Source organism: Astatotilapia calliptera, unplaced genomic scaffold, assembly GCF_900246225.1.
Source record: "Astatotilapia calliptera unplaced genomic scaffold, fAstCal1.2 U_scaffold_68, whole genome shotgun sequence".
NCBI classification, from domain to species: Eukaryota; Metazoa; Chordata; class Actinopteri; order Cichliformes; family Cichlidae; genus Astatotilapia; species Astatotilapia calliptera.
In genome coordinates, this window is record NW_020535809.1 from 5,016 (window position 1) to 19,402 (window position 14,387).

A 14,387-nucleotide genomic window follows, 5' to 3' on the forward strand; every position below is an offset into this window, starting at 1 on the left:
AACCTCGACAGGGTCGAGAAGAGATAATCCCACTCGACCCTGTCGAAGGCCTTCTCCGCGTCCAAAGAAAGCAAAATTTCAGGATTAGGATTATGCTTGTCTTGCATATAGATAATGTTTAAAAGTCTTCTAATATTAAAAAACAGCTGCCTGTCTTTAACCCTTTAGAGCCGGTCGGAGCGGGCACGCTCTGTTTTACGTAACTATTTTTAAATCCCGGTAGCTCTGCAATCACGTAAGCTAGCGCAATAATTTTTTTTGCATATGAAACCGGAGGAGTTGTACTTACATCTTATGCCATCAACTTGTCCTAGGTCACGGTTTCCTTCCACATAAAGCTTTGCAAAAACTGCATAAAAAAGGCTTGCAGGAACAAAAACATAATATTCCAGAAACACGCTTTGCCGATCCGATCAGCTGTTCATAACACTTCCTACGTTGGAATAGACGTCAGCGCGAACTTTTGCATGTCCGCCATTACCTGCCCGAAACCGGAAGTGATGTCATTTTCGTGGAAATGTAGTCTTTGTGTCCGGGGATGGGCGTCCAGGTACACACCGGCTCACTCCTTGGCGGACGCTTATCGGGGCCTGGAGCCTGGGGCTTGCTCGGGCCACTTCGGAGGTGGGGTGCCCCCGGCCTCTCGGCCTGGGGCTCGGTCACTCAGGCACGGCTGGCTGCCGGCGGAGCTCACAGGCGCGTCACTGCAACTCCCCCTGGCTTCTGCTCCGCGGCTGCTGAGTGAGCCCTCATCTGGGACTCTCCTCAGCTCTTTCTGGGACAGTGGCGCGGCTGCCCCTCTGTTGGTCTTCCTTGGTCTCTTGTATTCTGGGGGCCTCTGGATGTCTGGAGTTTTGATCTCCTCCATACCTGCTTCATGCCCTGGAGGACGGGGCTGTGGCCCGCCCACACCCTCTAGCAGATCATTACATGAAGGAACCTTTTAAAAAACAAAAAACAAACGCGTCCATGCTCACAGGTGTACACACGGGTGATCACACCCACAAACTACACCCTTTTTGGCTCCTACCTCAAAGCACACTGTGTTCTGTTGATCTTATGTGCTGCACAATAATGTTTAATATTTAGTATTTACTGTCATATTCCCATATATCATTGTGATGTTGTTTATTCTATTACTCTTGTTCTCTTCTGCTTGTTTTCTTTTTTCTTTCTCAGCAGGTGACCCAGGTGATTGATATATGCATTTTTTTTCTTTTTTTCTTCTTTTTTTTTTCTTTTTCTGCTCATTCTGTTGGTTTTTGTTTTTTGCCCTTCTCCCCCGTCCCTCTTCTCAGCTGTTTCTCTTTCCCTCTTTCTTTCTCCCCTTCTTTCCCCCAGTCAAGTCTGTCCCATATTCAGTAAGTGAAAATAAAATAAACAATAAAAGGTGAATCAAATGGACAAAAAAAAAAAAAAAAAAAAAAAGGAAATGTAGTCTTTTTTACCATCAAGGCCTCAGGGCCTATACTGGTCTTTTTAAAAGTTATCTTTGACTTTATGACTTTCTGTGTCGTTTCTGGGATGCTTAGGACTCATATTGCACTGCTGGAAATAGTTTATTTTGATGCATATGCTGCTTTTTTGCAAATTTGCAGTATAATATTTATTTTCGTTTTTCCTGCAGTGTATAAAAATTGGTGTATTTCAAAAATAAAACTATGAAGACCCTCAAAATAAATTTCCTGTGGTGGGAAACTATTTTGTGCAACTTTTTTGTATTTACAGTGTTGAGGGATAAGCCTCTTAAATTTCTCTAACTACAAATATATGCTAAAAAAGCAAAAACGATTTTCAATTTTTTTGTAGTTTATTGCACTTTTTTGCAATTTATGTAATTACTATGCACTTAATGAATACATATTATTAAAATCTGGGCTATAATGGTTGTATTGATGTATAACAACTTGAAATGCTCCCAAAAATGGTCTGGGTTGATCACAGGTACACTAAACTTGTTAAAGAACATCTCAAATAGTGCGGGGTTCTTTTTTGATTCTGAGGCGTATAAGTCTACATTGAAACTTCTGAATATACTATTTATCTCCTTTGGGTCCCTCGTTATTTGTCCCGTAATGGTGCGAATTTCTGTGATCAACCTTGTTGCTGCTTGTCTCTTGATTTGTTGTGCTAGAACTTTACCCATCCTTTCCCCCTGTTCATAATATTTATATTTTGCCCTGGTTAGAAGCTTGACTGTTCTTGTGGTATACATCAATTGTAAATCAGCTTGCAGGGACAGTTTCTTCTTGTGCAAGACTGTTGAGGGCCGCACTGTGTGTTGTCTATCTACTTCCTGTATCTTGCCTTTTATACGTCTCTCTTCTTCTCTTCGTTGTTTATTCATTAGACTCTTCCGCAAAATTAACTGCCCCGAATGTACGCTTTTAGTGCTTCCCACAAGGTAGACTTGGTAATATCTGGAGTGTTGTTAATTGACAGGTAGAAATCAATTTGGTTCTTAATGTCTTCTATCCCCTGTTTATTTGATAATAAACTATTATCAAATCTCCATATCTTTGTTGTGTGATTGAACCCGAGGGCTAGTTGCAAAAGGAGGGGGCTGTGATCCGACAACATTATTGTGCCATATTCACAGTGCTTTACTGATGGTAGAAATTTAGAATCGATTAAAAAAAAGTCTATCCTGGTATATGTCTGGTGGACCGGAGAATAGAATGAATATTGTCGCACATTAGGATTCTGAACTCTCCATATTCCATAGTTTCCCATAAATTCCTGGATGGCCTTTGCCGATTTAGATATTTTGGCAGGTTTACTCGATGATCTATCAAGGTTAGTATTTAACACAAAGTTAAAATCACCTCCTATGATTAATTGATGAGTATCGATATCCAGAAGCTTTGATATTATCGACCGTATAAATTGCTCATCATCCACATTCGGAGCGTAAATATTTACTAACATAACTAAATGACCATAAAGTTTGCCAGTTACAATAACATACCTACCCTGAGTGTCTGGTAGTATTTTTGCTGCTGTAAATGGTACTGAGTTTTTGATCAGTATGGCTGTGCCTCTGCTTCCAGCATTAAATGTAGAGTGAAATATTTGTTCTATCCATTTGCATCGTAATCTGTTGTGATCTTGTACTTTTAGATGCGTTTCTTGCAAAAAGATTATATCCGCGTTTACTTTTTTTAAGTGAGCTAAAATGTTTCCTCGTTTCACTGGTCCCCTGAGTCCCCTACAGTTCCATGTTACAAAGTTGACAAGATTTTGTGGTGCTCTCTCAGTAGAGGTACCAATAGTTATTAACTGTTACTGAGTGGTTGATGGATCTTATTCTGAGCTTTCTAAAAGTGATCCTCTGAAATTCACAACTTTCTTGAACCAAACTAAAGAACAACCTCATGAACTCAAACCGGAACCCTTTCTTCATTTGCAAAGAAAAGAAAAGAAAAGAAAAACAATTTTTGTCCAGCTTTTTACAGGCTGTAGACATCAGACTCACCACTAAACTCCTTAAGATTGTCTATTATTATATGCTATTCCCTCCTGGGTCATGTTTGTAAAGATGTGGCTAAGCGGTAGATGTGGCTGGGCTCTGGACGTGGGTACTGACGAACTTCTCTGCTTCGCGCGGATCTGTGAATGAGTGCTTAGCGTTGTTCACCGTTATAGTCAGCTTCGCGGGGTAGTACAGACTGTACGGGACGCCAGCATTCCGCAGTTTCCCTTTCACGGGGTTGAATGACGCTCGAAGTTTGCTGACCTCAGGATTCATGTCCGGGAAGATGTGTACAGGTGATCCTTTGTAGAAGAGGCGGCCTTTTTCCCTGGACAATCGTAAAATCTTCTCTCTGTCGGTGTAGTAGTGCAGGCGGACTATCATGGCTCTTGGGCACTCCCCTGTCCGTGGTTTCGGGGCGAGGGTTCTGTGGGTTCGGTCTATCATGATAAGCGAATCTTCATTTTCTTTCCCAAGCACTTCTGAGAAAAATTCTGCCATGAAACGGCTGGGGTTTCCCCCCTCTGCGTCCTCATTAATGCCCACCACACACAGATTGTTTCTGCGGCTTCTATTTTCTAAATCCAGGCATTTGTCGTGTAGCTTGTTGTAATCTTTCTTTAGGGTTTCGTGATCTTTCTCCAAGGCTGTTAACCTGTCTGTAGTGTCGCAGAGGGCCCGCTCCATGTCCTTCTGTATACTTGTTGTTTCTGCATGAGTTTCGTGCAGTGCCTCTATTTTCTGTGATAGCTCATGTCGAAGCTTATTGGTGTCTGCTTTAGCTTCTTCTCTTAGCGAGGAAATGTCCTCACGTAAGTTTTCATGCATATTATCTATCTGCGTCTTAATATCGTTCATCATACCGTCTCGGTAGGCTTGCAATTCGCTCCGAAGGATCCTCACGGAGATTGGCGAGTTCTGGCTCTTCGCCGCCAGATGTAGCAGAAGCTGACGACAAAGTTTTTTGCGTGTATTTCCGACTACTCTTCATGACTCGCTTTGGTCAGGAGGAGTTTGTACAGTTGAATCTTGGTCCAAATCAAAGTCAATATGTGTCCCAGGAGGTTTGGATAATCAAAAATCTTAGCGGAGCTGCCTTTCGCTGCTACTTACTCCATCGGCCGGAAGCGGAAGCCCCGTTGTTGAGAATTTTAATTGTAATTTTTGTATTATAGTTTATCAACAGTATTTGTTTTAATTTGTTTACTGGTTTGCGTGCACTTAAGATTAAAAAAAAAAAAAAAAAAAGATCGCCACCACGGCAGACCCGATGGCATTTTCATGCTTCGCAGCATCATTTATTCTTACAATAATCACACGGTTGCTGTAACAGTACATTCAACGGCTTCAGCTCTCCCGCTGGCAGCCGTGCACATCACCACCACCAAACCTGCAGCGGCATCGCAGAACACGCCCTACCACATACACCCATTGCTCGCTTCACCTCACCCCGCGAGCAGGCGAGGGAATCGGCCTGGACCATCGCCACCCCATGGCCCAGCCCAGCGACGGGGAAGTGTCCACTCTGGCGGTTGCCCGCGCCTCCAGCGGAAGCCCAGGAGCTGGCCTGATGGCCACCCGTATGGCATGCAGAGTGGAAGTGAGCCGGGGCTCAGAGGCAGCTGGGCAGACGGCCGGCACGCAGGCTGCATGGTCCTGCGTGCCGAAGTGGACAGCACGCCGCCCTCAGGCAGGACCCCCGCGCACCTCGACCTCCATCTCCAGCTTGGCAGGTCTCGCTGGCGCGCCAACCTCCAGCTCACCCCGAGCTGCGCGCTGTCCACTCTTACAGTGATCACCCGGTTGCTGTAACAGTAGCCTACATTCAATGGCTGCAGCCCTCCTGCTGCCAGCTGTACACATCAACACCAAAAACAACAACAGCACAAGCAGCGCACAGGTTTTAAGCCGGTGAGGCATCATTGTAGATGCAGTGAAGGTGAGTCCATCTCACCTGCAGCAGCATTGCAGACCACAGCCCACCACAAAAATAAAACATTTTTTTATTTAATTATAAATAAATTATTTATCCTAATTATGTCCTGGGTTTTAACTAATTAATAATACCAAAGGAAACATCACAAAAAACACTTAAGGTGGTGAAAATTAATTGCAATTTAGCAATTCAATGAGGCATCCACCTTATTTATTGAAAAGTATCGTATCGGTATTGGTATCGGCGATACTGGCCCGAATTTACTTGGTATCAGATCGATACCAAAATATGCAGTATTGCACACCACTAACTCGTACTGCGTGCTAGCTAGCATGATGGAGTTTCTATACAGCTGGGTGGGTGCTTTGATGTTACTGATGTTGAACTTTATTTAATTCATAAGGTTAGTTTGTAGAGTTGCCAACCGTCCCGTAAAAAGACGGAATTGTCCTGCATTCAGAGAAATTATTAATAAACAGAGATGGGCAGTAACGCGTTACTTGTAACGCGTTACTGTAATCTGATTACTTTTTTCAAGTAACGAGTAAAGTAAGGGATTACTATTGCAAAATCAGTAATTAGATTACCGTTACTTTCCCATAGGAACGCTGCGTTACTGCGTTACTAAAACCGTGATTTTTTTGCGAGAATGTCTCATGACAGTGACGTAAGCAAGTGCGACGTTGGTGACAGCAGCTGTGTGCAGATCAACAATGGATAATATATCGAGTGCGGGAGAGAGTATGAGCGTGCAGCGTTTAAAGTGTGGAAGTACTGACCTTACTTTGAGTTTGATTCCATAAAAAGTGACAAAAACATTAGCGTCCATCGTGCGTGGGAAGAAAACTTCTTTTTACAGCGAAAAAAACCCCTAAACTTCCGAGCAAGCACCGAGTAGCTACGACGTGATGGGAAACTCACAGAGACACTCGCGCGGATTCTTCAACTGACCGCAGCACACCTGCACCAGGGTAACCCTCCGCCTACCCTGCTCCTGCTTTACAGGTGAAAATAGAGCAAAAGGACCGCTGAGTCTTTGACTTTATTTATTTTCTGCTGTGTTTTACTTGCATCTGTTTGAAAGAGTGAGTGAAAACACAAAAAATATTTTATTTTATGTGCTGGAATGTGTAGAAAATAGGTTTAAATGTTAAACTAATTTATTCAAGTCAGAGAATGTTGCATATAATTAAATGTTTTGCTTGATGCATGAAGTTAAAAGATTAAAACTGATAAAACAAGTTAAAAAAAGAGACTTTTCCATTTGATTACATTGTGAATGATGGATTATGTAGAAAAAGTAGAATTGGGCTGAAAGATCTATCACTTTATCACCTCTTCAGGTTGTAAATCGTGTTTTTAAAAAGTAACTAAGTAACTAAGTAACTAAGTAATTAATTACTTTTGAAAATAAGTAATCAGTAAAGTAACGGGATTACTTTTTTGGGGGAGTAATCAGTAATTAGTTACTGATTACTTTTTTCAAGTAACTTGACCAACACTGTTAATAAATAATATTAATTATTTCGTGTTGAGCTGAGAGGGGACGCAGTTTGTCCCGGATTTCAGCTAGAATGAAAAAGACACAAAGGTGGAGTTATTCTTTGTCTTTGCTGCACAGCTGCCTCTTCTTCTCTCATTCTCTCCCCTCTCTCTCCTGTTTCTACTTCAATCATGAAACTGATCAATGATCAGCTAATCGGCTTTTCTCTCTTGTTTGTTTATCGCCCACTTTGCGCCAGAAAGAGGAAACCAGCGGATGTCGCACTAAACAACAGCAGCACGTTTAAGCTTGATCAGCTGTTGTTAGAATTTATTTAACATTAATTTCTAGTATCAGCTGATGTTTGCTGGAGCCACAGCTGTAAAAGCTGCTGGTCATGATGTCGGTTTAGATATGTGGTGAGTGGGAAACATGAAGATGAAACCAGGAGATGTCCTTACTGAATCATCAGAGCTGAACAGGTGATGGAGAAACAGGTTTACCTTTTAGGTGACATGAATGAGTTGAAGGGAAGTTATGAACTGTTTCTGAGGGACAAATAACACCAGGATCCTTTTCTAAGTAGCTGACAGCTGGTAACTTTGCAGGGGCGGGTCTAGCAAAGTTTTGCCAGGGGGGCCAGGTGGGGCATTAACAGGGAGAGGGGATCACAAAGAAATACTTTCTTATTTTCATTTAAAATGTCTGGCTGTTATTAAATAATTATCTGATGTCATGGTCCTGGGTCGTTGACCCAGGGTTTTTGGTTTGTGATTATTTTCCTCTGTTCTAGTTATTCTGTGTCCTCCCCCCTTGTGTCCGGTTCGGGTTCTAGATTTCCTGTTTTGTTCTGAAGGTCTCTGTCTGTCTGTCATTGTGTTCAGCTTGTCTCCTCCGCTCATCATGTGTATTGGGTTCAGCTGTTCTTCCCTCCTGTGTGTGATTACCCGATTACCTTGTGTGTGTATATTTAGTGGGTGTCGGTCTGTGTTCGTTGTCAGCTCGTCTGCGTTCTATGGTGTTTCGTTCCTGTCTCTGCGTCGCGCTGACCCGCACCCTTTTGTATGCTCTCAGGTTTGTCATTTAGTTCTCCCAGTTTAGGTTTCTTCAGTTGTTTTCTCATGCTTCGTTGTCTGTTTCTGCCACTGTCACCTGTAAATAAACCCTCACTCATATCATCAGTCGGCTGCCTGCATTTTGGGTCCTCCTTTTCCTCCAACACCACACGGCTCACTCCGCCAGCCGTGACATCTGAAGCTTACAACCAAAGTTTTTATCTGATGTAAAATGTATAGAAATCATACATATACCAACCAGACTGTACATCACTGTCACAACAGCGTTTGTGACAGAAGGTCGGTGGTTCAATCCCAGGCTGCTTCCTGGCTGCATGCCAAATATCCTTGGGCAAGATACTAACCCCATGTTTGCCTACTGGTGGTGGTCAAAGGGCCCGGTGGCGCCAGTGTCCGGCAGCATCGCCTCTGTCAGTGCGCCCCAGGGCAGCTGTGGCTACAATGTAGCTTGCCATTGCCAGTGTGTGAATGTGTGTGTGAATGACTGAATGTAGTGTGAAGCGCTTTGGGGTCCTTAGGGACTAGAAAAGCGCTATACAAATGCAGGCCAGGCAGGCCATTTGTTTTCATTCAAAGGCTTTATGGGTTTAATACCTGGTGGGCCGGTCTTTAGTCAAAATGCCGGGGCTGTTTTTTTTTTTTGTCCCAGTCCAGTCCAGGGCACGACACGCTGTGTACTAATCTGAGAAGGTGCATCAAACAATAAATGGCCGCGCCAGCGGTGCACATCACAAATCAGCTCGCATAGACACATTAGTTGTGCCTCTTCTTAATGACGGTATCTTAACTAACAACCCCAAGTACCAGGTTCAACTTGTAATTGGCTAAAAATAGCTTAGCCTACTGGTGAGAGGGACATTGTTAGCTTTCCACAGTCCGACACTTCAAAAGCTTCAGGAGCTGTCTGCTCAGCACAGCATCAGCACCACGGAGTTACACGGATACATCCGTAGACTCGAGACACAATGCATTTTTGGGACCCACAGCTGTGTGTGGACCAAATGTTTTATTTTCTGATCAAACCAGAAATCTTTAATGAGCAGCTAGATTTGTCTTGCATTAACTGGCTGAGTTAATGCAACATCGAAGCAGCTGGAATCCACAGCTGTGTGTGTTCATGGCGCTTAACTGTCTTCAGAACATTGCAGAGGCCTTACTGACAGTATTTGGCTCTACATATCTGTGTGAGCAGATTTTCTCTCATATGAGTGTCCTCAGGTAGCCGTTATGGAGTTCTTGTTATGGATAAAAAGTGTCTTTTTTTGTTTCAAAATAGCTCATAACTATTCACTTATAGCTGCCAACATCTGAGGAAATTTTAAATGGCACTCGCCATCAGAAAGGTTGCCTACCCTTGGAGTATCCAGTAAACTCCTCCTCCTTTACAACCAGGTAGACATGGAAGCAGTGATGTTTTACTTTTGTAAAATAGTAAAAGAGTGTTGTCACATTACCGTTCAGTTTGTGGGTTACAACAGAAAATTATACATTACATTATTGTTTTCATGTGTTATGTGGTATTATTTCCACAAACCGAGGACATTTTGACTGACTCATAATTATTTGTATTCTCCTGTAACTTTGCTGTACAAACAGCTAAAACCTCCAAAATTTCAAGAGTAATAAGTTATTATAAGAACTGTTTGAACTAAAAATCAAGAATGTGGGATACTATTTGTCCGTGATTTGGACAGGCTGCTCCTGATGCAGAGGTAACATTTTGTCGGGATAACTACTGCATGTTTATGTTGTTGTAGTTTCCCTTTGTCTTTTGTCACATCCTCCATGATGCTGTGTGTCTCTCTCGTGTCATCTCTGTGTTGCTGAGTAATTTCATTTCGAGTTCTGATGTTCTATAGTTTGCATTTTATTCAAGTTTTCCCTAGAGTTCCAGTAAGAAAGCTGGGATTAGATTTTAGATCTGCATTTCAGTCCTTCACTTGGGTCCACACTCTGCCTGCGAGGTAAATTACTGCCCTAGCTAACTAGTGCTGCTCTGGCATAATAGTTTTGCCGCTAACAACCAAAAATTTATCTCTGAAAGACTGTGACCTTTATATTGTGGAAGCTTCCATTTCAGCAAATGTGGAAGTGGATGGGGCAAGAATAGATACATCTTGCTTTGACAACAAACAATATGAAAGATAATTATATTCATTCATACTGTCTGTTGGCATATCTAGTTTATAGTCATATGATCCCTGCAAGGAAATTAGTGTTTTCGTCACTCATCCAAGTGAAGAAGTCACTCATCCAAGTGACTTCTTCACTTGGATGAGTGACGAAACATTTATCCCACAAAACGCTACTTCCAGATGAACAGAATCAACTTTTTGGACACAAGATTGTTAGTTAGTAATTTAGAAATGAATATTGTCTGTATGGACTGCAATAAAGTTAGACACACCGGTGCGCCTATGGCAAAAAGTTAGTCTAGAGCCCTGGTTTTTATTACAGTATTGCTGTGCAATAGGCTCTGCTGCCAGAAGATGGAGTTCTTCTCTACCAAATAAACCAGAATCTCTGGGAAGCTCTCCATCACAGCTCATAGATTTTTATCATGACAAAGTGGAATGTAATGTCAACAATGTCTGTGGTTTTCACATTGACTTCAGACAATATTGATTGCTCTGAAAAGCCTGTGTATCCTAGATACTAAACACGCGCTAGAGTGGGCCCTGATTCTGTATCTTCTGTATGGTACATATCAACAACTCTAAGTGTTTTGTTTTGTGTGGAAGGGGCTAGTTTCTGTCAAATAAATGTAGTAGATTTTGTTTTCACTTGATTGTATAAATAAAAATATAAGACTCAGCCCAAACATCACTACCAGTTCTAACCAGAACATAATCACATTTCCTGACCTCAAACATAACTTAATGGTAGATTTTGCCAGTTTACTCGTTTTTGATGGTAGCCAAATGCAGGTAAAGAACAACAACCAGATAATTCGTAAAAAACAAAACAAAACAAACAACAACAAAAAACAAACAAAAAACGTAAAAACACATGCACATACATACATACATATATCCCTGGATATATACATGCACATATAAAAATCATTATGAATTGTTAATCATGTTAATAGCAGTTGAGATTAATTATTTTGTGAAAATGTGTGCAGGAACCATCTACTGTAGCGCCAGAGTTGGAATGAGTTGTGCTGCAGATTTGACAAACCATGCATAATGGTGTGGGCTTTACCACCTGCACTTTGATCTCCACTGGTTGAAACAGTATGTGAAACGCATTATCAGGTGTCACTCTCCAACAGCAGCACAGCTTTTTGGTAATAGAAACATTCAGCTCCAAGGAGCTTTCATTTATGAGAGTGATGAGTAAATCTACTTGCTGATGATATGCTGCCAGGCTATTAGCGTCAGTCAGATGCGTGACCATGTCGTCTGCATATTTCAGAAGTGTCATATTGTTGAGATTACAGGTTATATTATTTATGTAAAGAGAGAATAAAATGGGAGATACAACACCCTGTGTTTACAACACTGTTTGAGGATTTTTCCTGTAAGAAATATCTGATCCATTTAACCAATAGACAAGAGTTTATCTATTATTTTGTGAGACAGTTAAGCTGGAGTGGGCCTGTAAGTGCCATGGGTCATAGTTTTTGTGATTTATGGTCTCGGTATGATGGTGGATTCCTTTCATGCATGTGGGACAAAGCCAGAAGCAGCTAGAATAGTTGGGTCATGACACCTTCAAGTGGGTTTATCCAAGAAAGTATGCAGACCAGTTTACTGGCCTCTGCTTTCTGCTCATCATGGTGTCGAGTCCTTACCAGTCCTCCCTCACATTCCCGGTTGTAAACTTTTCCTCCATTTTGTTCTTGTAGTGGATTTTGGCCAACTGCTTTCCTAGCTCATTTAATTTTTGTGAATCACCACTTAAAAAATGCCCATATTTTTTTTTTTATTTCAGATACATCTTCAGGTCTTTTGAGACCCAAGGCCTGTCATTTTGGTACAACCTGCTTAGATAAAATAAAAGAATCAGTACAAAATATCAGGTGAGAAGAAACTGAGTCAGTTAGCAGGTTAAGATCAGAATCATTGTTTTTGAAAAACACATTCCAGTCAGTCAGTTCTTAGTTTCTCAACCAACTCATTGTCCCATATCTTGATGGTTTCTGTTTGGATTTGGTTTGTTTTGTGTTTTTGTCTGAGGAAGTAAGAGAAAGAAGTAAGAGAATAATATTGTAGTCTGAGCAACCAAGGGGAGGGCAGGCTTTAGAGATACAAGCTCCAGGTAGATTTCCATAACAGTGGTCCGCCTTTTGTTCAGTATTGTTCCAATACTAATATATCGAAATCAGGTCCAGGATCACACCAATATCCCAGTGATTGTGTGAAATAAGTTTATAATCCAAGATTGTTAAAGAATAATATTCTTGTCTTGCCAAAAACAAACCCACATCCAATAGAGCTTCTGTAATCAATGATCCATGTACCCAGAAGGATGACTTTATGTCTTAGTGCAGAGCTGTCCAACCCCAGGCCTCAAGAGCCCGTGTGCTGCAGGTTTTAGATGTGTCCATGATCCAAAACAGCTGGTTTAAATGGCTAAATTACCTCCTCAACATGTCTTGAAGTTCTCTAGAGGTCTGGTAATGAACAATAAAATCATTTGATTCAGGTGCGTTGACCCAGGGTGATATCTAAAACCTGCAGGACACCAGGCCTGGAGCTGTACACCCCTGTCTTAGTGTCAGAATGTGAATACCTTTAGCACATTTGTGTAAAACAGCATTTACTTGACAAATTAACAGGAAAAACCTAATTCACTAGCTGAAGATGCTTCCATAGAGTATATGATGAATCACTTATAAAGCATGTATTTTGGATCTTCACCTAATCACAACTATATGAGATTATAGAACAATATATTAAGGCTCTCCATTAGCATAATTTAAATAAATAAATAAATAAATAAACAAATAAATTAATTGATTGATTAATTAATTAATTGATTAATTAATTAATTAATTAATTAATTAATTAATTAATTAATAATAATAATAATAAAAAGACAGACACAGCTGACATGTTTGGAATTAGAAATGATTATATTTGGAAAATAAGGCAAAGTGCCAAGCTATTAGCCAATCGGTAAACTGCATTACACAGACCCAGATATTTGCTAATAAGTCCTTATATGAAAATAAAACTCTAGAATTTAAAGCCCGAGAACAGATTTCTTGAATGATTTAGAACAATTAACTTCATTACAAACCAAATAGTTTCATATGTAACTGGGAAAAAAGTGTCATAAACTTAGTGACATTAATTAGCTGAGGTCCAGCTTAACAGACAAACAGGACATTTAGCAGCTTAATCCATGCATAAAATTCTAACACTGCTCTCCTAAAAAAGCCTGACTTTTACGTTTTGACACAATATAAACATTTTAATGGCTCAATTAAAAAAAAAAAAAAAAGCCCCATGAATATTAGCTATAGCTTTTTTACTTATTTAGAAACAGTCGCTAATTAAGTTGATTTATGTGCCAAAATTTGGGCATTTCTCTTTTTGCTGATTGACTCACTTTTATAGTCAGCCTCGAATAGCCATACAGTTTCCTGCAATGTTTGATGCTCTCATCTAGGTCACATTTTTTTGGTTTTATTTCAGTGGAAACTTTGGAAGAAGTCGTTTCAGGTTCCTTTGGATAAATACAAGAACTGTACTATTTGGGTTTTTTACAAAGTTGTTATCATTCTCAATCGGTCCCTTTTAAAAAAAATGTGTGCTTAATTACAGTTGTTATGTGCAGGCAATGCATCACTGCCAGGAACAAGAAGTTGGATGAGGTCTTTGGACTTTGACAGCAGTCAGTTATTGCTCTGTGATCATACCTCTATTGACCCTTCTCAAGACAACATATTCATAAATCCTGCTAACAAAATATTCCAAGAGAAGGTCATTCACTTGCTCCATAAACAACTGTGACACTAATCCAAACTGCAGGCAGAAAGTTAAAAATTAAACCATTGCTTTATAGAATTTGGTTGCTGAGGTGCAGCTCTGATGAAGCATCAAAAATAATCCTTTATCACAGGAGACATTGTGATGATGATCAGGGGTGCTGTAAGGGGGAGAAAAGTGATGACGTTTCTAATGGGGGCCTAGAAAAAAAATAGAACAGGCAATTAGTCATTTTTTAAACAAAATTATTAACCTTTCACTATAAAATAATAGGTTTTCATACTTACATACTTATAAACTCATATACATATTTGTTTTCTAGTATTAGGTTTGTTTTGTCGACTTACTATCAGCTTTTTTCATGATTTAGTTTGCTCCATGATCACGCTCTCCTAGGATGTAGGATATATACACACACACATATATATAATGGCTTGCATATATCAGTCTTGTACAAAATTGATGTATTTATCTAAAT